Raw genomic sequence first — 23,853 nt, 5'->3', positions numbered from 1 at the left:
TCCTGATACTTTTTGCATGAGTGCTGAATAAGACAGCTCTAATGCAAACAAGGGCTTAAATCATTTTCCTGTGATCACATGTTCCTCAGTGATTCTGTATGGAATACAGGTGTTTTAAGACAAAGCCTCTTCTTAAGTTCTTGCCATTTGCACTTTCAGCCCTTGTCAAAGTTACCAACTATAATCTACGATAATCTTATATTTCATTAGAGAGCTGCAAAACTGTCTGAAATATTCATGTGATGGAAAAAAGAAGAAAGCAAAAAAGGCAATGGATGGGTATGGCATCAGGGAACTGAAGAAAAAGGCAACACCTGAAATATTTAAATTAATAAACATACCCCTTAATAATGCTGCATTTCTTAAAAGATGCAAAGCAACTTTAAAGTTGGCCTAAATACTTAGCTATGAATTCCCATGGTTGTGTGCTTTGTGACTTTCTGTTGGCCCACCACAGTGGATTTACAAGAGGTAGGGCAGGAACACATGGCTCTCCAGTGATTCCTAAGCTGTTTAAGAGCCATTACAGTCTTCAGGTTCCTCTAATTTAGGATATAGGCCAGATTCCCCCTTGGCAGACCTGTGGATCAGAGGCACACTAACATGGCATAACTCTCTCCTTTGGGTCTCTGAACTGCCCACAGTTTGTCCAGGCTGGATAAGCTAGTCTTTTAACTGAAGTTGGAAAGGTGACTCTACAAATGGCCTCGTGGGGATCCTGGGTAGCAACTTGGTCAGGACTCTGATGACCCTAATTTCCCCTGTGACACTAGGAGCAACTCTTGCCTGTTTGGTTCCTGCAGTTTAATTGCCTATTTTGTACCATGTTGCTTGATGCACAGACCAGACAAAGTCACCAAAGACGGAGTAAAGAAGGTTTTGTGGATGTGACAAAAGGAATAACAAACACATAGTCCATCAGGAGAGGGGGAGTGGAAGATTGTGGGAAGTTACTTAGTTACTCACTGCCAGGTGCAAACCATGACAGTCTGAGAAGGCTTGAGGAGCCCAGAGAGGGAGCAATGGAGGTAGGAAGGAAGCAGTCAGGGAGGAAGAGAAAGAAAACCAGAGAAAAAGAAGAAGAGGGCTAAAAATAGAGGGAATATGATGGAGAGAGAGGAGACAGAGATACAAAAGAGGTGGGACCTATTAGAGAAGAAGCAGGGGGAGGCCATGTGAGGGAAAATAAAGAGCAAAAGGAATACAAGAAAGAGGTAAGAAAGGACAATAACAGTGGGGCAAAGAAAAAAAGGGGAAAAAAGGAGCAATTGTTGACATGGCAAAAGAAGAGGAAAAAAGGTTTTGGGGGCTAGAAGAGTGAGGATTCACAGAACACTTACTGTGTAATATATGATATCTAAACAGGGCAAAAAGTCCAAAGAAAAATCCCAGCATTGGGATATATGAGAGAAGGGGAGAAAGATAACATAGGCCAGTTACACTGGCAGCTATTGACCAATTCCACTGATGTAACCAAACTGTAAACCAAACAGGTAAGCTTCGATTTTAGCCATATGGCTGCTTTGTGGGGCTCTGGAAATGGAAAGCAGCCAGAGTACCTTAGTGAATCTGAGGCTAGACCTATATGGATACAGATGATATGTATATTTTACACAGAAAAAAACTATGTTTTTTTTAACAGGTAATAGAACATTGTTACATTTGCAAAACCAATTTCTTAAAAGTCATGAAATGTCAGAACTAAAGAATTTCCTTTTAGACCAGTGCTAATATACTTGGATAGTGGTATTTTAGTATTAGTTTGAAGCACAAACTTCACTCAGTGATGCTTCTTGCATTTATCATTACAAATACCCATCTTTCTGTCCAACAAAAAAATCTATCAGGGAAGACACTTAGGGAAGAAAAACTCTCAGGAATTTCTATACAGCCTTACTCATAAACTCACCCATTTCCATAACTCATCTTCTGACACTAGCTGAAGGAAACTGCAAAGATGATTCCAAACAGTTTTTAATGTCCCTAACTGCATTTCCATGAATATTATCATTTGCTCTATCTTTTCTTCCATTTCAGCTTCACATCAGTTCTTACTGCTTTATATTTTCTTCTGTCCTCCTCCCAGATAAGCAAAGATAAATTGGTTAGGTGATGGTTTGCCCAGGCTCCCATCAAAATGGAGTCCATTTTTTACGGTCATTTTTCCTAGCTGAGTAGCAAATCTTTCTTTCTTGAATGGACTCTTGACACTTCCTGCTTGATATTCCAGCTTCCTAGCTCACTGTTCCTCTACTAAATGAAAGTGCTAAATCTGGGGCTTGAAGCACTGTGATGTTTTTAAGACCTTTAAGAACTCTTAGGTTGTATTAGTGGGTTTTCTCTCCCATTTTTCAGGCAAAATAATTTTTATTTGGTAGAATTCAGAAGTGCTGCTTTTTCTGTGAATATTTATACAAACCTTCTGAAGCATCCTCAAAGGTCAGTGGAAGTGCTGTACCTCCTACAGGTTCATAGTGCTTCTTGTTGCTTTTAAAGCATCTCAGTTTCTTTAGCTGAGACTCCAGCAGTCCTTCATTTGTTATGTGACCCAAGGAGCTAAGATGACACCACACAAGGTGAGGCAATCAAGGCAGTAGCTCTGGGAGATGACTTGTGGGGGATAGACAAATAGCAGCTGCTGCCGCTGACTGACCACACTGCTGGCATCAGCATCCAAGAGCTGCTGCTCCGGACACCAAGCTGCCCCATTACACCTCTGCTTTGTATCCTTGCCACTTCAGTTTGGCATTAGCCAATGCTCAGCTGAAAACCACTAAATTATTCGTTACTGCGATCTTATCAAAGGTGTCAGCTACGTGCTATGACATGAAAAGATATTTTGACCTGTACTACTTTCTTTTGGATTTCTGCAGTTAACTCCATTAGACTTTTTTAACCATTACAAATAGCAGTGCCCAGAGTGATGCAGATTTCTTTATTAGTTTATTCTCCAGCATTTGGGTTAGCTTCTCTTTTGCTGCCTGACACCCAATATGCCAGGAGAACTAAAGATAGGCTGCCTTACTTTGGCATTCCTTACCGTGAGGATCCTGATGATGCCCCAGGAAGGAACTGTTCTCTCTGTACTAATGGGCTTAGCTGATTTTTTTCCTGAGGTGCCAGGAGTTACCCATTTGATCTTAATTTCTACATTGCAGCCAACGGGGTGTCTGATTATTACTCAGAAAATAGGCTGTTAAATTGAGTCCCAAAAAACCTCATGTGGGGTCCTTTAATGCAGTCCATTCCTTGTAGAACACCACTGTAAATTCATGAAACATCAATACAGACCTATATTGCATGGAGACACCTCAGTTTTAGGGACAATTATCATTCTCTGGCTCCTTGCAAAATATGATGCTTAAAGACAAATATTTTGTGGACAAAGTATATTTTGGATCCTCACTCTAGAGATACTGGACTTTACAGTTAGCACACCTGGTAGCACTCACCAGAAATCCAGGAAAAAGCAGTATATGTTCCAAAAGACAGTGACATTGGTCCTATCACATCAGAAATCTCCAGTTTTCCTGGAATTTGGAGTCCCTTTCTTTTGACTGACTAACTCTATTTTGACAAATTGTTGCTGTATTTCCACGTACTTTATCATTGCCATTTATTTCTGAGACATTAAAAGTATAAGACATTTGAAATATTTATTGAGATAATGCCCAAGAAACGGTTTGGTCTGCTAAGAGATGACCAGGAGGTAAGATTCTTAGGATGTAGCTTCACTGTATCCCTGGCATTCCATTCCTGCAGCTGCTCTCAAAAGCCCCTCTCAATTGTTCCTGCTCTGTATGCTCCAAACCTAGACCTAAGGTGTCAAGAAAACATGGCAGGGATGCCCACTGCTGCTGCTCTTGAGCACAACCAAGAACAGAGACTGCCCTAGAGTGACAAGAAGGGACATCCCTGAAACATCCTTAATACCTCAGTCCCAGGTTTGGAGACAGTGGAGGTGGGGAGGATGGGAAAGTCTTCATTTTCAGTAGAACCTCTGAGGCAATGTATGAACTTAGTTTCAAAACTCAGATTTGCCAGTGATTCATAGGGTACATCTACATGTGCATATTAATGCACAGCAATAAACTCTGGATCATATCACTGGAGTTTTATTGCTCACAGGTGCTGCATCTTCACATGTGCCCAGAACCACAGCAAGGTGAGCCGGGGTGGTGCAGCCCTGGCTGGCAGGGGGCCCGGTGAGCTTGCCAGCCTGCGGCTGCTTTGACTCAGATCAATGTGCTGAGGCATGAGGGTGTTTCAGTGAGGGGCTAGCTGGCAGGCAGCCCCCACACTGAAGTGCCTTCATGCCCCAGCCAGCCGGGTAGGCATCTACATGTATGTTGTTACTCACAAAAAAACTTCATAGCAGGATAGTACTTGTATTTACACATACTAACTTGCTGAGGAGTTAATTAACTTCCTGCGACCTAATAGGGGAGCATGCGTAGATGCCGAGAATTTTACTGTGGAGCTAATTAGGCAACTCCACAGTAAAGATCTCATGTTGACATGCCCATAGTGTATCTTTGGACAACTCAGGGCCAAATACAATAACGCTCTCATAGCTGTTATAAATATTCAGCAAAATGAATTTGATGTCCCAAAATGGAAACCCCAGTACAAAACATTAGTAATGAGAGGTCTTCTGGACTTGCACTTGGCATGGATATTCTACCTATTGGCAGGAATGTAACTGAGCCTGATATCTTGCATGCTGTGATATCACTACAAGAAATGCAATCTCAGTAAGTGATGATTCTGGGAATAACATGACAGCAATGATCAAAATAGCATTACTGTCTCAAAGCCTGTGAATGCTAAGGGATGAGCAATCTGCCTTTGTGAAAGATCATGAGCTATATTCAGGATATTCTGCACTGAGATAGACAAGGAAGTCATTGAGTTAAAAACAAAAGATTGAAAGGCTGTGAATGTCATATAGGCAGGATGTAAAATGTGTTGTTGGCCATAGGAGGGGAATTAAATCCATTAAGAGATATCATGCTGGAGGACTATGCACTGTGTTATGCTGGGACACAGCTTTGGCCTCTCTCAGTGCAATTTCCTGCTTCCAGAAATGGTCAGTATGTAATGTTTTAGAGGAAATTGCTGCATAATGCATTAAGTTAATTATGCAATGCACTCTTTCTCCTGTCTCCAATCCCCCTCTATTTCTAATCTGAGGGAATGCCTGGATCTTGTCTCTGTTCCTTCTTGCCTTCATCCCCTATTGTGTACAGTCAGTAAGAGAAAAATTACAGTCTATCAAGTATGTTATAAATACTTTGAAATGATTGGAGTAAACAGCATGGTAATAACATTTCATAAAGCTGGCCAGCCAGCGTCCCTAGTGAGATGCTTTTTATTATGTTCAGCTCCAAGTGTCATTTCCCTAATGCTGCCCATACATCTTGTGCTGGGTTACAAATCAAATCTGTATTCACCCTTGCTTTCTCCAGTGGTGGAGAAGCCTGGCAGTGGTCAGCTCGTGGCAAAGAAAGCATGTTATAAAACAGCAAGAGTTCCTTTGTAATTTATTCTCCTGACTTTGTTTCATTGTGGTGGCAGACAGCAGGTGATTGCAATTGTGCATTCTTTGGTTGCATTGCCTGAGCTGTTCCCTTCAGGCATAGTGTCACCTGTTTATTTTACCAATTGCATACAATGGAGAAATGAGAGCGAGATTCCAGTGGTCCCAGGAAGTCATGCTCTGTTGTCCCAGGCAGTGTGGAGACTATGATTTGAAAGTGGAGGATGCTGGTTTGTGTGTGGATGGGGAAAGCAAATAGAATGGAAAACAAAAAAATACAAGTATGGTTTTTTAGTAAGAGATAGGGTGCGACAGTCAAAATGTTACGTTCAAGTTCTCACATGGGGTCAGATGGATCAGGCTGGGGAAGACAGGGACAAAAGGTTAGTGCCACAATGGGTTATCAGTAGTGACTTTGGTTCAGGACCGTTTCAAATTACCAGTTGAATGAGTTTGACCTTCTCATTCTAGTGTCACGAACAGGGTGTGTTTTGATTTTCAGGACTGAATAAAATATATTTCTGCTTATCTCTCCATCCAGGAAGAGGAACAATAAATCTTCCTGGATAAATCTATTTTAAAAATTCACATCAAACCATTGCTAATCAAGCTAATCTGTAATCCCAAGGCAGGTACTCATAAAATCCCCATGATATTTACATCTTCTGGCAGATGAATCCTCTCTATTCCAAACAACTACACTGATCAAATGCCTCTTTTATCCTGCCAGCAAATATCTTCTCCTTGTTTCCAACACACGTATAAAGCGTTGAAAGACTTTCCACTGGAAAAAGACCCAGTCCTTACTTTTGTTTCCCAAACCTGCATTCTTGTTGGATTTTATTTGTCTGGCTGCTTCAAGAATTAACTCAAATACTTTTAAAACCGTGTTGTCCGGCAATAAAAAGTAATTGTGAAGAAGTATATGAAAGAAAAAAAGTCATACCAAAATGTGCCATTTGTTTACATCAAATTAGTTCAAGCTACTCTCTTCCCAAAGTCTGCAATGTGTTGCACATTGGGAAGCAACATTTTTCTTTCCCCCATTTTGAAATCAAAATATCTCCTTTACCTGGAACAGTTTACTTTAGAGAGGAAATGGAGAGAAGGGGGCTTACTAGAAATATGTAAAACAATTCATGTTATATAGGAGGTAGACTGTGCACTCCTGTTAAATTTCCTCATAATATGAGAGGACCTGTTGGGAACCCAGAAGTCAGCAGGTATAAAACTGATGTAAGGAAATATTTTTTTCACACAAGGCACAGTTAGGCTGCATCTCTCAATGCTTCCAGATACTGAAGTCAAGATGAGAATGGTTTTTAAACAGCACTGGCTTTTATATGAACATAAAGAATATCCAGTTTTCATAGCAAAGATCTGGGAGGAAAAGGGCTCTGTTACAGCTATAAATTTTTCTTTTTCAATGTTTCAGGAGTTAAGGCAACATCTAGCTATTGTGGATTTGGAAGAAACTTTTCGGAAGGACAGGTTATCCCATAATGGTTTACTGCAGGGTTTCTGGCACTTTCCTTTGAAGCAGGAGTTGGCAACCTTTTGTCACTGTGACTGAGCTCAAGCTCCAGATCTGGCTCCTTGATATGGGCTGCAAGCTGAAGCCATCTGTATTTACCCTTGCTGCAGATACTCGGTCCCTCCACAGCAAGTGTAACTGTAAGCACAAGAGAGCAGCAGGGAGGGCTGTGGAGGGGACAGGCGGCTCAATGCTGATGCAGCTGCATGCTAGTGATCCTTCATGCTGTCTAGGGCTGGACTGGACTTTCCTGGGCCAGATACAGTCTCTTCATGGGCCAGATCCAACCCACAACCCATAGGTTGTTAACACCTGCTCTGAAGTTTCAGGTGTTGGACACTGCCAGAGAGATGGGAAGGGACTAACTGGACCACTGGTTTTATCCACTATGGGTGTATGTATATTCCAGTGTTTCATTGTTGGTTGCTTAGTGCAGGATGTTTGGGAATCTTTCATGAATACCCATGGCTCTTCAGCTCTGATTAGAACATTAGACCTCTTTTGTCATAAAATAAGACACTCCACTCTTCTCCATCTCATTGTGCTCTGGAGACATCAAGGAGGCTCACCGTAAGGGGAGAAAGGATTTATTTCTGGGCTCTTTTACTAAAGAAGAAAAGTATGCAACAATGGCATAAATTGCAATTATTAATAGTAATCAAAGGATGTGCCTATTCTACAATTTGCGCTGATGTTTGGCAACTTGTAGCACTGTCTAGTAATTACATGATTCATTCATTAACTGAGTAATGCATTTAATTACTTTGCTTGTGGTATTTGGGATGTCCTCTATTATTTTGTTATGTAACGTAAGGGCACAGAAAAAGCAATTTTTTAAAAGTAATATGTATTTATGTAAATAATTCCTAGCAGACACAGATACGCTACAGTTAGTTCTTTTACTTTGGAGCGCTAGTTACTTTTTCCCCACTAGAATCAGTGGGAACCCTGTAGGTCAGGACTCCAAGTCCATGTAGCATGCCCAGGAGTGTGGGTGCTGATGTTAAGGACCAAGATGCATGGGGATGAATTAAAACAAGCTGTTGCTAGTCAATACAAAGTGTATTAACAAGGCTGTGTGAACAACTGAGCAGTGCATCTGTCCTCACTATGCTCCAGATCCTTTTGCTCCATAGCTGCACTGAAGCCAATAGAGTTATGCCAACATATACCTGTGGAAGGTCTGATTTTTACCAGAGTTGATTACAATCTGTCACAAGTGCACACACACACACACACACACACACAAAACCACATGTACATCTTTTTTTTTTTTTTTAAAGAGGTGATGGCTCTGAATTGTGAGGATGAGTGGCTAGCTTAGAGTTTTAGAGAGGTATAGAGTCTTTCTCCTCCAGGAAACAATCCAACTGGGTGGATTGCTATTGAAAATTGTGAGCAACCTTTGTGCAGTTAGCTGTAGGTCTGAGTCTGTTTCCTAGTAGACTGCTCCTCTCCTTCACCCCGAACAGTTTCAGTATTAGAACAAATGGCCGTCACTGTCAATTGTCGTTGCAGAAATGCCAAGCACTGCATGGTCCTGGAGCACAGCTCCATTACATTACCTCACATTGAAGCACTCAGGCAGGGGAGCCCATCCTTTCACAGCCCTGAGTACTGTCCTTTTGGCCAGTATCATCCTCCCTTACAATTTCTATTTAAACACATTTGAAATAATAACTGAGAAAATCCCCTCTGTTCTGAATAATCCCACAACTGATTTCTTAGCTTTAAATCCTCTCATCATCTCTAGAGACATTCACCCACACACTCTGTCACGAGAGGAATGAAGACAGACTCCAACTCTCTGAGAGAGCACTAAGACATCGTTAACTGTATTATAATTGATGTTTTTATGGAGTTCCAGATCATTTACTGGTATTGAACAGTCCGGTGGCTTAATCCTACCTCACACAATGTAGAGACAAATAACAGCTCGATAGGCTTCATCTCTCATGAAGGGCAGACAGAACAGGCCAGCCAGCATGAAAATACCTTAATCGTGCTTCATCAGAGAGAGATCAAAGGAGATAAAAGGAGGCAAAGTGTTCCTGCCTTTGCTACTTTCTTGTGCACAGTTTATTAAAGATATACAAACTATTATTAACACTGCTCTTGTGTCTTCATAGGGGACTTCCAAGTGGCTGAAAAACAGAAGCAACATTGGAACAAACACAAGAATGTAGACTAACTGAACACCACTGGCTCTTATATATATAAAAAAAGCCTTCATTTGATACTAGGTACTGACTGGAAAGCCTCTTGGTTAACATAAAATGCTGAATAGAAATATCCTCCCACTAGACAGCAGGCATTTGGTATCTGATCAGCTCTTTGTTTGAATTTGGGAAGGACTCCCTTCCTCATTAGATATCACGTAAAAGCACCTCCTCATCAGGCACAAGGTATTTCAAAGCTGCTACTCTAGGAAGGAACCTTCTCTTGACTGTTGTTCCCCCAACTTTTCCTCCTAGTCACTGAAAGCTGGATTTTAATGGCATTCAGACACATAAAAGGCAGATAGATGCCTGCCGGGATCTACAAAAGCAAGTAATTATTTCATTTCTGTTGAAACAGTAGAATTTAGGCATTCTTGAGAAACTAAATACTGTTAAATATCTGGCCCAGAAATCCTAAGTGAATCTTTTAAGTCTCCAGGTTTCTAGATGCCCTATGCTTCATCATTCTTTAAAATCATCTGCTCTTCCTTGGGCTGCACCACTTCTGATTTGATCAACATTAGGATGTCATCTTAGACATTCCAGTAGACTATGGCTTACAAGAATAAAAATGTTTGAATGTATCTACTCACTTCGACTACACTCTAAATAGGCCTCCAGTATTAGAAGGAGCAATGTGTTGGTGAGCTATTTGGACCTAGAGTCTAGTCCCCTATATCAATTCTATGTTCCTGTGTTTCACCAGTCAACAGCAGGCTCTGGCATTTGGCATAGTATGACATGCAACAGACTATGCAATGCATTGGGTCTGTTCATTTCCTGCCAGTTCTAATATATCAGTCCCTATTTTTATTGTGTGTAGAACAGTGGTTGATAAGAGTCTCAGAAATGCTCTCTTAGCAAAAATGATTTATGTAAACTTTTTGTGCGAGTACTGGTTACAGGTAGCTAATCTGCTTACAAATTGTTGTGGTGAATGACAACACCAAAGAAACCTATCAGTCTTTCCACAACGAATTGGGACAAATGCTAAACATAATTTGCTTTTTCTTTCTTGTCAATTCATGATACATACCGCAGAATGCCTGAATTGAAGACATGGACTGAAGACAAGGAATATGTAACAGAAGTGTTTTACTTATATCAGTTGGCCTCTGGGACAGGAGCAGAGCATGATGGAAAAGGCCAATGGCCTGTCTAATCTGGTCTCCTTTCTCCAGTAGTGGCAGATACTGGATACATTGGAGTAAGAATTAAGAGTGAAATGTCCAATTAGTGCAAAGCATTGATCTATTCACATTGACTTTAGTAGGGGCACAGTTTGGTCAGCACCGGGCACGTCTATGTGAGATGTTTACTGTGGAGTACATTAATAGCTCCACAGTAAATGTCTCAGCATCTATGGGCATGAGTAGATGAAACGGGGGCCCTAAATTGAAGTTGTGGGTTTTAAAAAACACTGCTTCAATTTAGGGCTGATTAAACCTCTGTGTCGAGCACTCACCCCGCTGACTTACCTGCCTCTCATGTGGGGAGGGGATGGTGAGCTGCCGGCAGGCAGAGTGGTCCCTGGGCTGTGGGGAGGGTGTGGGGGGGTGCTGGTGCTTCCCTCCATGGCAGCAGCACCCCCCCCAGGTGGCACCCATCCGCGGGCACCTAGCTCGGGCAGTCCTGGGGGCCCACCGCAGCCGCAGAGGGAAGCACTGAGCCCCTGTGCAGCTCAGGCAGGCAGGCAGGCTCTGGGGTGGTGGGGGTTGGTGAGGGAAGAAAGATCAGGTTCGCCGCTTTTCTTGGGTGGAGCTGCTTTCCCGGGCTGCTGCCAGGCTTCCTGCAGGGCTTCCCGCAAAGCTGTGGAGCTCCACAGAGCCTGGTGCTTCACTCCATGGCTGTAGGGGCAGCAAACTAAAACTCCTGGGAGGAGTTTTAATTTGCTGCGCCCCAAGTCATTTAAGGCACATTATGCTGCTGAATTTCCTACAGCGGCTGGAATTAATGCGCAATATGCCACCAAGGCGTGCAAACACCGACACCATTAAAGCAATGCAAAAGCATTTAGCCCGCTGTAAAGTGTTGTACACACACCTCTTGTTTCATCTACACATGGCCTACATGGGTGGCTCTATTAGACTACAGGAAAATAGCAAACTCAGCAGCAGGTTAGTACTTGTAAATACAAGTATTCTGTTGTGGAGTTTTTTTGTGTGCAGCAGCACACATGTAGACACTGACCCACCTGGCTGGGGCACAAGGTTGCTTCAGTGCTGGGGCTGCCTGCCAGCTATTCCTGAATTGGAGCACCTGTGTGGCCCAGACAGCCTCTTCATAGGACATTGAGCTGGGTCGGAGCAGCCCCAGGCTGGCAGGCTGAACCCCCAGACCCCCTGCCAGCTGGTGCTGCTCTGACCCAGCTCAACGTGCTGTGGTCCCAGTCACACATGTAAATGTGGTGCCCAGAAGCAATAAACTCTGGCACAATACGCCCCAGAGCTTATTGTGTTGCATTAATATACATGTGTAGATGCATCCACTGAGTACTTTTGAAATCCTGCCCTTTAATTGACTTTAATGGGAGCTAGATCAGGCTCTAGGTTACTGCACTAGTTTTGTGCTATAATATATCCTGTATGAAAATGTTCTCCTGGCTCTTGTTCAGCTGGTTCTGAAAGCCATGAGAACTGATTCTGCTTGCAAGTCCCAGAAATACAATCCCTTTTTCAAATCTTGCTAAGCTATTAGTCTCAGTAATATCCCACTGCAGTGAGATCCACCAATTTAATTAAATGTTGCATAATACTGTATTTCTTCTTGTCTGTTTTATATTTATTGCCTATTAATGTGTCTCATATTATGGGATGGGGTAAACAGAAGTGTCCAACTGGTCTTCTGCAGGCAGTTTATCAGTTTTATACCGCTCTCATATATGCTATAACTCTTCTTTCAAACTACACTCTCTTAGTCTTTTTGGTCCCTCCTTGGTATAATCTCTCAGGGCCTTTGGAGCTTTTCTACTTCCACTCTGTCTTTTTTCAGATCAGCTGCACTAAACTGGAACAAAACATCATCAAGGAGGTACTCAGTAATTTATATAATGTAACATTCCACTTTCCATCTTACACACTCTTTCCCCTCTATAAAGTCCTAGTCATTTCTTGACCAGCACTGAGTTAAGTAGAGAGGTCCTAATGATGACTTTCTCTCCCCTGAAAATTTACGTTTGCTTAAAAACCTGTTTGAGTATATGGGCAGCCTAAATTGTGTCTTCCATCTGAAAGGTATTCACCACCACCTTGCTTAATTAGGCCCTTCCAGAGTTCCTTACAACCCCCACAGGGTTCTTTGACTAACCTACATTAACTGCCACCAGCTAATTTTGCTGCTGTGCCATTGCCCCATTTTTCAGGCTGTTAATAAATATAACAAACCACCAAAACCTCAATATTGTTATGTGGGGAACCCCATTTATTAATTTGGTCTAATGATAAAATTTGATCATTTATGACTGCTTCAGGCTTTCGATCTCTTACAAGTGCATCTCCTTTTGTACTACTGCAATAGAGCTCAGGTGAGCCACTTGAGAGAGCTGTCCCTAGGTTTAAATGGGAAGAGAATGATAGCATGGTAGTCTGATGAAGAGGCCTTCCTTCTGATACCAATTCTCCTCATATCTAAGAGAGTGAACGTTTGGGCTTCAGGACATGCTGCAGAGCTCATATAACTTCTTAAGTAGAGTTTTCTGGAAAATGACTTTTATGTCTAATGGGAAATGTTGCTAATTCAACATTTGTTTTTCTTACAAAGAATTTTCCCACCAAAGATGAGGAATTTCTGTCAAAATCAATGTCTTTCCAACAAAACATTTCTATTTCAATGATATGCCAAAGGCTCTTAGGAGTTCTTAAATTTGTATTGTTTCCAGGTTGAAAGGGAGTGATTTGAGAAGGAATATTTTGGGGGCCCAGTCTTCAGCTTAGCTGTGCAACTCTACTGAAATAAATGGAAGTACTAGTACAGTCTATACAGTACAAGTACAGTCTTGTCAGCATGGGATATCCTACAAATGGCTTGAAGTCACTGCACATAAATTAAAGTAAAATTAAACAACTAGAGGAATTTTCTCATTCAGGCATAAAGTGGTCTTAGGTCACTGTAGCCAAACACCTTCTCAGGAGAGCTATCTTCCTTGGAGCGTTTGCTCAAGGTAGAACTCAAGTGTTTTCCCTAATCTGACTACTGTGCATACACAAAAGTTAAGTGGTGTTTTCAACTTGTTAGCTATATTTCGCATTCATGCTGGAGGAAGAAATCAAATGTCTGGTGCCTTGCTTATCTGGCTTTGGAGGCATGCTAGCAGTTGGCACGTTGTACCTTGTGCTAGAACAAAGCTGAGTTAGCTATCAGGGGGTGAAGTGCTGGCAGAGTGCTGCTGATCTTTGAGCTAGTAATGCAGAGGGAATTCTGTACTGTTGGGTCAAATATTCAGTGCCACTATTTTAATTATACTGTGCGGCATCACATCTCATTTTACAGTGGGATCATTGTTGCTTGAGTTAGGCCAACTCAAGAAGAATTAACAAAGTGAAGTAAAGTAGAAGATAAGCCTTTTAAAACTATGGTGGTAGATTGATAAACAGGCAGAAGGAAGTACATGGCATATAACACTGTGAAAGGACACATAACAATTCCATTCCGGAAAGCTGGCAATTTTAGGCTGGCAATATTGTAAACTGATATATCTCTATTATATTTCAGCAGAGTTTGTACACCATGCACATAAAATGGAAACTGATAAAAGGGATATTTTAATATATTCTCATATATAATAGAACATCACAGTGCCTAGAGATTATGAGCTTTCTTTTCAGTTGATGTAAATAGGTATATTATACAAAACTAAAGATACAGCTGTGAATGTAAGTTTAGTCAAACTGTTCCTTGTTGGCTATTATATGTTTGTTCATATATATATATATATATATATATATATATGCATAGATCCTATCTGGCAAATAGCTGCCTCTCACAAGATGGGCATTTTAGTTATTAGGATAAAAATCTTTTCAAACTGTCTCTTCTTTCTAAGTCTGTCTTAAACCAAACCCTCAGGTATCCCACATGGGTAAAGGATTTCACACATTGTCCTGGAAATGGCATATTTATGCTGATTGTTAACACTATGGAAATTAATAGCTCCAGCTGGGGCCCTGTGCTGGTCTAACACTGCTACCCTGAAGCTGAGCCATCTGAAAAAGGTGGAATGGGATTTTTCATTTGCTAGTGATAAAACATGAAGATGTCAAGCCCTGGAAACCCAGATTGAAAGTGACAGAAGTACTTGGCCACAGAGCAAAGTAAACTGTAATCAGGGAGTTTTAGCTTCAGGCTTTAGTCAATGTACCTTTAGATGTTATCAAACTACACAGAGAAATAACATCAGAGGGACATTTCATTTTCTAAATTAGCCTTGGCCTTTCAGGCACCACCAAGGTTTCATAGGTTACCCAAGAGTGTATTAGTTGTGCTTGTCTGACTTGCTTCTAGCCCTCTTTATTGTTTGTGTTATTTGAGACACTCATTGTAACCACATTTTTGTGGTTCAGTCTTTGTTGCTTCTATTGCTTACTGTGTAGAATGCACTGATAGAATCAATTATATCCAAAGATCTTAAAAGCCTTTTTCAAACATCAATTTTAGAAGCCATGAAGTAACCCTGGAAAGCAGAAGGCTTAAATGCATGCATTTCAAATCCAAGTTAAGAAAGCTGGTGAAGCCTACGTAAAGAGTCTGTGGCAAGCCTAGGAATTTAGGCTAGGGCTGGGTTGGCCTTCCACTGTGAAAACTTAAATGACACAAAATTCCTTTTGACTTCATGTTTCATTACAATCTCAAAGCCTGAACCCAATTGACCAGTTGTCCCATCATTTCCAAGTAAACCTGAAACTAGTCAAACAAATCTGGGTTTATTATTGCAAACTAAGTGAAACTTGAAGAATTCACCATGATGCTTTCTTTCATTCAAATGTAGCATACAAATATAATCTGAGCCCATCATAAGCCAGAACCAAAGAGAGGATCTATGAGAACTCCTGCAAGCAAAACTTCCTAGTTGTATACACATCTAGCTATAATATTTCATCCTGTTCACTAATTCCCTGAGTTTCTAAGCTGGAAAAGGTCATTTTCTTGACAGATGGTCTTCAAATGAAGGGATGAGCCAGCTATTCAATAAACCAATTATGCCCCTTTCCATTCAAACTCAGAACTAATTCCCCAAGTTTTTCACTCCGTTCTTACTCTGGATAAATTCCCTTTGGCTTAATGGGAGTTTGCCTGTGTAAGAACTTTGTAACTTGGCCATCTGTTTGGATACACAACTGCTCCATCTCCAAACCACAACTGCTTCATCTTCCCCCATTTGCTTCTCCCCTCCCTACTCATTATGCATCTAAGCATCCGATTTCAAAGGCTAAAAACAACACCATAACTTTCCCTCAATTCCAAATGAATGACATGCCCTTAGGGGACAACTCTTTTGGAGACAAGCTGCTTCAATTCTGCTTCATGTGCGCACATGCTTTTCAGGCCACCCCCATGGGTGGACGCCCATATTCATCAGCTCTCTTTGCACGTCATTCTTGCTCCAGTTTAAATCCTTGAGTGCTCTCCAGTGGATGCGAGAGCCTCAGGCTCCTTTGCCCTTTGAGCCATTGAAAAATCGTGATTATACAGAAGCAGATGTTATGTGCCAACACCAGAAGGTATAGGATGGAGGTGTATTTTCAACAAAGAGCTGTTAAATCTATATAGACTTCTAATTGAATTGCAAAAATCTCACTAGAGAGACCAAGTCAATGCAACACACCGCCTTCTACCACTACCCCTCCCTAGCCCATCTCTTGTGTTCTTTTAAAATACTGTTTTCCTTTGCATGACAGCAATTCTAATCCTTGGCCCTATTATCACAGTTTCTCTTGAGCAGTTATTTGGATTAGGCAGAGAATGCATTGACTCACTTTGATTAAAATGTTCCACAATTTAGAGGCTCCATCATCCACTATGTAAAAGGTAGTGATGGAGAGAGAACAGGAATATACAATGGATTCCAAACAAGGGCCTCCTGCTTCAACCGGCCTGCTATTTACATGGTCAATGAAAATTATTAATCCCTCTCAGCACAGTTCAACTTCTGTACTTTGTTCTTTTGATGATGTAGCAGAAATGAGTACTGTTGCCATAGACTATATTAAAGTGTCCCAAACCGTAGCATGCAGGTCTGTGCACCAATGGCACTGCCTGTATGGCTGGGAGGAAATCCTGGGAGGCTGCTGGCACTACTCACACAGTGTGAAGGAGGGATTCTCATAGAGGTTGCCCCAATGGCTTACGGCTGGTGTGGTGGAGGACATCTGCAGTGCTGCATGGGACTCCCAGTCATGGTGAAATAGGACAGTCTGTTCCATATTTTCCACCTGGGGCAGCATAGTATTACATGAAATCCCTCGTGCTGAATGGAGCTAACTGGGATTTGCCACTGCTTTATCACGCCTACATGCATGTGTGATAAGACACATAACTTTGGTAGAACAGTGATAGTCTCCTTGGGAAAGTCTCAAGTACATGTGTGTATACATTCAACCTTAATCATGAACCTGGGTCAACATTATAATAACACACAAATACAACCAGCTCTCGCAATACGATGTATATATATTCAGGGACTGATTCACCACTGCATTGGCCCAGTTTTATGCTGCCGTTATATCATTAAAATCCATGAATTTATACTAGTTGTAATCCTAAAGTGTAGGTGAGTCAGACCTACCTACTGTGTACTTCACACACCCCCACTCTTTCACACACACACATGAATATACATACATGCTGTATATATTCATCTAGTTTTAAAATTCTACCATTGTACAGGATAGAGCTGGAATAAAATAGCAAAAACCAAATATTTGCTAACATGCATGCATTTCAATGCATTTGCTGCAGCAGAATGCATAACTCATTAGTTCATGCATGTGGTTTCCAAAGCGAAATATATAAGAAATACTATGCTATATTTCTTATAAGAAATATTATAAGAACTTAACAGCAGACTGAAATAGGTAAGAGCTAGAGATTGTCATACACAATGCAGTTAGTCATGAATCTCTTTGGAAAATGTTTAAAAATTACACTGTCCAAGTGGGTGTTATATTAATTAGCTTGTGGAATCTATTGCCACTCGATGAATATGTTGTAGAGCTGGGTTCTGACATATCCACTGTTAGATGTTTTGACTACTGAAATCTTTACATATATTTGCCTCTGCTTTAATTTACTTGTGTTGACAGATTGTTCAGTATGTGCTATGTGCATCTACTTGAGATATATTTGCAGTTTGTATTGTGTTTATACAAGTTGGCTTATACATACATAAGGTGAATGTACACATCTGTTGATGACCTCTTCAGTTAACATGATGACTCCATTATCAGAGGGCCCTGGAGATCACAGGGATTTAGGGCAGCCAAACAAGTGTCAGTCTGGTTAAGAACAGTAGAAAAAATATATTTATGCTTTTAGGTTCCTCTAACCAGAGTTATCCACATGCTGGTGTGGTCCCTGAAGGCTATTCTAATTAGTCAGCTGTCACCTTTCACAAGGGATTTACAACTCCAGGTTTTAAGGATGCTCTCCTATAACTCCTTATCATACAACAACTAGAATAGGGGTGGCACTGAAACTGCTAATATAGACTGCAAACAGATGTAGCATTTGTGCCACATTATATGTTGGCACAAAGCCCAGGCAAATGGATGTCCATGCCCCTAGTTGTGCCACAAATGCCCCAAAGTGTGGCTGTGACAAAAGGTGGTAAAATTTGTGCTGCTTGTTTGCACTGGGTGCCTGTTTGCTTTATAGTGCAAGAGTACAGGCAGTCCGGAGGTGCCCACGCTATCCATCAACCCTAGGCAGGGGCTCCTGGGGCCTGATCCTGAGCACTCCAGGAATTCCCTCACAGGATCAGGCCCCTGAGATCCTAGGAGCACCTGCCTAGGTTTTCCTTCTTGCAGAGGCATGTCCTGAGAACCTGGCAGGGGATTCCCTGGTGTATGTATCACACTATTGTGCCCCAACTTAAGACGGTGGTTGATGTCTGTCACTCAGTTAAACAGATCAGCTATGCTGGGACACATTCTGGAACAGCTGATCCTGCTCTAAGGACAATGTCTGCTTATAGCCAGAGTTTATTGATGCCCATGGTTTCTCATGCAAAAAAGTGATTTTTGATAATCTGCTTCACCAGCTTAAAGGCTGCTATGCATTATTGGATCTCTACAAAGCAATATAGAGAAGTATCAGGGCCATAGAGCTAGATTGTTAGAATTATTTACATGTAAATGAATAAACATACATATACACATAAATGTCCAATGTGTGTGACTTTTCATGTAAAAATAAGGTAGGAAAAATGCAAGTGCTAATCTGCACATGCCTGTTTTGCAAAGGCACATTTGTATCTCCTCCCACAAAATTAGGTGCAAATTTATATGTGAACAAAGTTAACCTTAGAAAGCTTGGCAGGCACAATGTCATTCAGTTTAACCCTCTCAGTGACCTATTATTACCAAGCAGCTATATATAAAACCAAAGCAAACTACAGATTTAACCAAAACATCTCATTTCTGAAAATACAACTTCAGGGCCTTCTATTCAAACAAAAACCAAGTTATATTTGTTCTGACTCGTATATCATCAGCAAAATTGTCAGATCACTTGATTACATAATCTTTTAATTTCAGCAACGGTGTCTGGAAGAGAGAGAGAAAACATGGCATGCTTTTCAGAGATCAGGTTGCACTTGCAATACTAACATTTAGAAAAATCTTTTTCAGACATATGAACTGACTCATCTGGGTGGTTTTGGCTTCAATTAGCAATGGGCGAACCTAAGAATTTACAGTTCAATTTAGATAAGCCTCCAAAATATCAATATGTTGCCTGAAGTGAAGTCTAATTAAAATGTATCTGAATCTGTTTTGTCTTAAAAACCCACCTGGAATTCACAAAACAGAGTTCTATACTTTTATTGAAATAATACATTTTTACATTTAAAATGAAAATTTCAAAATTTTCAAGTAGACCTATAGCCAGCCAAAAACAAATGAATAGTCTTTCAGATGATATCCTGAAATATTTTCCATTGTTTAATTAAATATAATCTTTGAATAGCTTTTTCTTTGCAATTGTGACCATTTCTGTTCTTGATACGTCTGATACTTCCTGTTTTTTGCTTGGTATTAAATATATTCTAATGAGAATAGTCTTTTAATGTTGTATTGATATTTCTGCAAAGTAAGAATGCACTTGGAAAAAGGTAAATATACAAAGACCAAATATATTCATAATTGACCATAAATTTAGCTTGAGGTTCAGGTTAATACTCAGGTCATTTTTCATTTTACCTAAACAGCTTGAATACTTTTCTCCCAAGAAGTGACAACTTCTGTTGGATTCCTTCTCCAATAGCCATTTAAAGCAGCTTGTTGTGGAACTAAAAGAGGTTGCAGCTCATTAGCATTCCTCTGTATTCACAAGCACAATGTCCTCGAAGTTTCAATTACTTCCAAGTAACTCAGTTCATGGGCACACAATAATTTTAATGGAGAGAGTTTAACCTTGGGCTCAGAGTATGTGCAACTTAGACAGCAAATGCCTCCTGAAAGTAAAGAAGGGTAAAAAAAAGAGAGAAAATGCCTCCATTTAGAAACTACAGTTGTCTTGGGAATGTGGTGACGGTATGCAGGGTAACTGCAGAAGGCAACATTAAACAGACCATAAAACTGACAACATAGGAAATATGAACCCTCAATCTGAGTGCCTGAATCACAGTGCTTCTCAACTCATCCTTGGTTGGAGTTGGCACACCTGTCTGCTTTTCAAGTCAGAGAGCTAGGGAAGAGGAGGAAATGAAATAGGAGAGGGTTCCTTTTTCAGGACTCCAAAGGCAAGATGGTATAAATCAGTGCTGTGCCACTGTGACTTCAATAAAACTACGCTGGTATTCACCAGCTGAGGATGCGGCCTTCAGGATGAGTGCTCCCTCATCCCAAGAGACAGTCCATATTGCAATGAATTTACAATTAATGGACAGTTAACAGACAGATAACTGGGAGAGACAATGCATTACCACTCCAGTTTTACAAATAGAAAATGGAAGCTCAGAGAGATAAAGGGCGAGATTTCTTCCTGCACCAGGGCTCTGGTTGCTGATTCACAAGAGGCAGCCTCAGTGGAGGTGCTGCTTAGAGCAATTTTTTACATACAGTTCCTTCAAAAATGGAAGCCTAGAATAATAGACCTCCACTCTGCCACCTCTTCTCTGCTAGGAGGCAGGGGGTACTACAGGTGTATGACACTGTTGCAGCAAAGTGGCACCGGAAGAGGAGTTCTCTTCTGGGTATTTTCACTGAATTTACAGTCCCTTTTGGACAGAGTGAAGCAAAATGGTCAGTAGTGAACCTGGTCCCAAATGACTTCTCCAAAGTTTACATGAAGTGTATAGCAGACTGGGGAACAGAACCATGTCTCTTGAGTCCTCCAGCACAGTCCTCCTTTCTCTTTTGCCTTTTCTTTAAGTGTCTTCCTTTAAGTAATTCCTTTCATGGCAAAGTAGCACATTGTGATTTACCAAAAGAAAGAAACAAACAAAAAGTCTTTTTTATGCAAAACCAAAAAGCATACAAACAACATTTGTGACCATAAAAATCCATCAGATATTAGAAGTGAATTTCTGGGGGATTCCACACAACATCTAAGCAATCCTAAAGCATGATATTACCGAAAGCTTGTTATTTTTAATGTAGCCTCCCTAGAGCTTAGATCTCAAACCCAAGGGCCCAGATTTTAATTTCCACTGAATTTCCTTCCTATTAATCTTTTTGGCTGGTATATTTGTATTTAACAAATACTGTGTCTACACACTATATTTATGCTTGTAAATCTAGTCTTGATTTCTGCTTGTCTCCCTGCTTCCAGTCAGGATCCCTGTCATGAGACAAAGCCATTGCCTCTACAGACAAATGCAGCCTTTATTGTTATCTGACCATCCATCGATTAAATTGAGTTATATTTCAAGTATTCCATTTCTGCACAGACTTTTGCACACAGTCCTACTATGGTAACATACACTAGGCCATAATAAGGCCTACTGAAAAGGGATGCAGTTTCTTCAATTTCAGTAGATTTGTATTAATTCATTGTACACTAGGTCCATATTTGATTCATTAATTCCTGGTTTTCAGAATGAGAATTCTGTTCCATGCATGGCAGCTTTCAAAGTTTTGAGATTTGTTTTTCCTGTGCACTGGAACAAAACCAAAGACCTCAAATGCCAATGCGCAAGACAATATTTCTATTCTACACTATGGAAACATTTGAAAGCTCTTGCCATATTGTATTAATTGGCTGAAACTAAACATTGTGGGTTCTATGAGAAACTCTAATGACTAAGTCCCTGGCATCACAAACATTCAAAGCATAGTATCATGTGATACCTGAGATTATTTTTTACATGTTTCTTACAGAGTAGAAGTGTGAAACTGCTCTGCTTCTTTTACTTTTCTCTGTGACAACACAATATTGAATTTCCTTCTCTACAACAGTGTAAATCATGCTGTAGCTACTTGCTATAATGATTACTGATGAACAGAAAAGGCTTCCAGCCATACAAATCTGCAGCTATGTAAGTGTGTGTGTTCTTGAAGATGCAGCAAGTAGCAACTTACAGGGCATGTCTACAGAAGATGCCATGTCACCGTAGTGATAAGCTACATCTCCATAGCTCATCATTATGGCGATGTAGCATCAGCGGGCGCAAACTGTGATGCCAACACTACTGCACAGTAGCTTGTTGGTAGTGTGTAGTAGCGTGGGAAAAAACCTGTGCTGCATTGGGACTGTGAAGTAACTCTGGTTACTTCATAGACATTTAGTAACAACTGCGTAGTCTGGCACATGTGTAGATATGCCCACAAGGTAGGAAAAGACTAGGCCCAAAAGATAGGTAGCTCACGTAAAGGGAATGCTATTTAGAAAACAAGCCATAGAACAGAGATTTAGCTGAGTGTTTTCAAGCTGAGCCTAGCAGATGAAGTAAAGCAGACGGCAAGCTAGTCCAGCAGAGGAAGAAAAGTGATGTACCTGCATCATCATGCTCTTTGACTAAATCCCTGTGTTAATTAGAGCTGCAATGTGATAAGGTGCATTAAGGTGAATTACTTGTGCATGAATAAGTGTTTGTGGTTCAGGAGAGACCTCAGGAACTGCCCCACCTAAGAGGCTTCATACATATTATAGACATGATATCATGGGCATGCAGACTACTCACCACTCCAAACTACTCTTGCCAAGAGTTGTCCATCAAAGTATGCTGTAATATCTATGGGCTTGATCCAAAGCCCATTGAAATCAGTGAAGAGATTCCCTTTGAAGTTGTGGCCTTTGCCTCATGACTTATTTAAGAAAGTTGGGTGGTGATCAAGTGAGCAGCATTCTGTAAAAGGACAAGGACAGCTTGGTTTCAGAGTACCATGCCTGGTATTGCTCAGTCACCACGGCCTGTTGGGTATTCCACTGCTTAAAAGGATGAAAAGATGGCTTGGAGGAGGAAGAAGAAAGTGGTGGTGGTGGTGGAGGTGGGGACCAGCACATGAACGGTAAAGGTTAAATGCCAATGTTTCTCAGCAGTGAGATACTGAGGTACAGTAGACTTGGTCTGAGTTTAAATGAGGGGAAAGTGAAGGCATCTTCATCTTTTAGTATGAACAAAAAGCAAAGACAGCATCCCTGCCACAGAGAGATCAGAAAAATACTAATGAAAATATGCTGGTTTCAAATTTGAGATGCCACAGCACCCTTCCAAACCTTTTTGTAATGATTCACATGTTGCAAAATGAAAGCCCAATGAATTCATCATGAAAGGCTGCCTGCCAGCAAAGCTAGAGATACCCTATGGTGCCTTCTGCCAGCTGTTGAAAAGTCCTGCTGCTGGGCTCTTTAAGGGCTCAGTATTTCCATCAGCAGAAGCAAGTGACTTTCATTCAGAGTATTCAAGAGGTTCAAACCCATTCATGAAAGGCTACTGTTGTTTCCCCAGGCAGTGCTGGGCCTTGGAAAGATTGCCTAGCATCTTCACTATCAGAAAGCATTTCTTAGATCACAGAAAAAAGAATAAAGCAGTGACATCTCTAGCCAGCCATTTCATTCACATCTACTGAGCATGAACCAAAGTTCACAGTCCTTCCATGTAAACAGAGGAAGAGAATGAGATCTTTCTGTGACGAAGGTGCCCCATGTCTGTGGTGATCCTCATGGGATGAGATCTCTATATTTGAGTGGCCAACCATAAATGTACCTGCCTGAGTCTTTGGGTATGCCTATTAAGTTCTCATCTGCCTTCAAGAAAAAAGGAAATGAGAAGAAAAGAATGGAGACCAGCAGCAAACAGGGTGATCTGATGGCAGATCACATTAACCAGGAGAAATCAGCTACATTTTCTGGCTGATTTACATGGAACTTGCTCATTATGTCTTACATGCTCACAGGCCTAGGGA

General features: G+C 41.0%; 1 protein-coding gene across 12 annotated transcripts in view; it reads right to left on the bottom strand.

The window, feature by feature from the left end:
- Nucleotides 1-23,853, bottom strand: part of CHRM2 (cholinergic receptor muscarinic 2) — a 128,634-nt gene that overhangs the window by 42,056 nt on the left and 62,725 nt on the right. For 2 of the 12 annotated variants that reach the window (XM_025202847.1, XM_025202850.1), the window contains exon 1: nucleotides 17,672-17,715. The exons of 6 other annotated variants lie outside the window; for them this stretch is intronic. The gene's annotated coding sequence lies outside the window, so the exon portion shown is untranslated. Of the gene's footprint in view, nucleotides 1-17,671; nucleotides 17,782-22,628; nucleotides 22,652-23,853 lie in introns of those variants that run through there. 4 more of the 12 variants (XM_025202844.1, XM_025202852.1, XM_025202848.1 and 1 more) reach the window with 4 other exon arrangements.

Source organism: Alligator sinensis, unplaced genomic scaffold (genome assembly GCF_000455745.1).
Source record: "Alligator sinensis unplaced genomic scaffold, ASM45574v1 scaffold957_1, whole genome shotgun sequence".
Classification (NCBI taxonomy): domain Eukaryota; kingdom Metazoa; phylum Chordata; order Crocodylia; family Alligatoridae; genus Alligator; species Alligator sinensis.
Note: the sequence above shows the minus strand (reverse complement) of the source record. Positions and strands in the feature narration are given on the sequence as shown.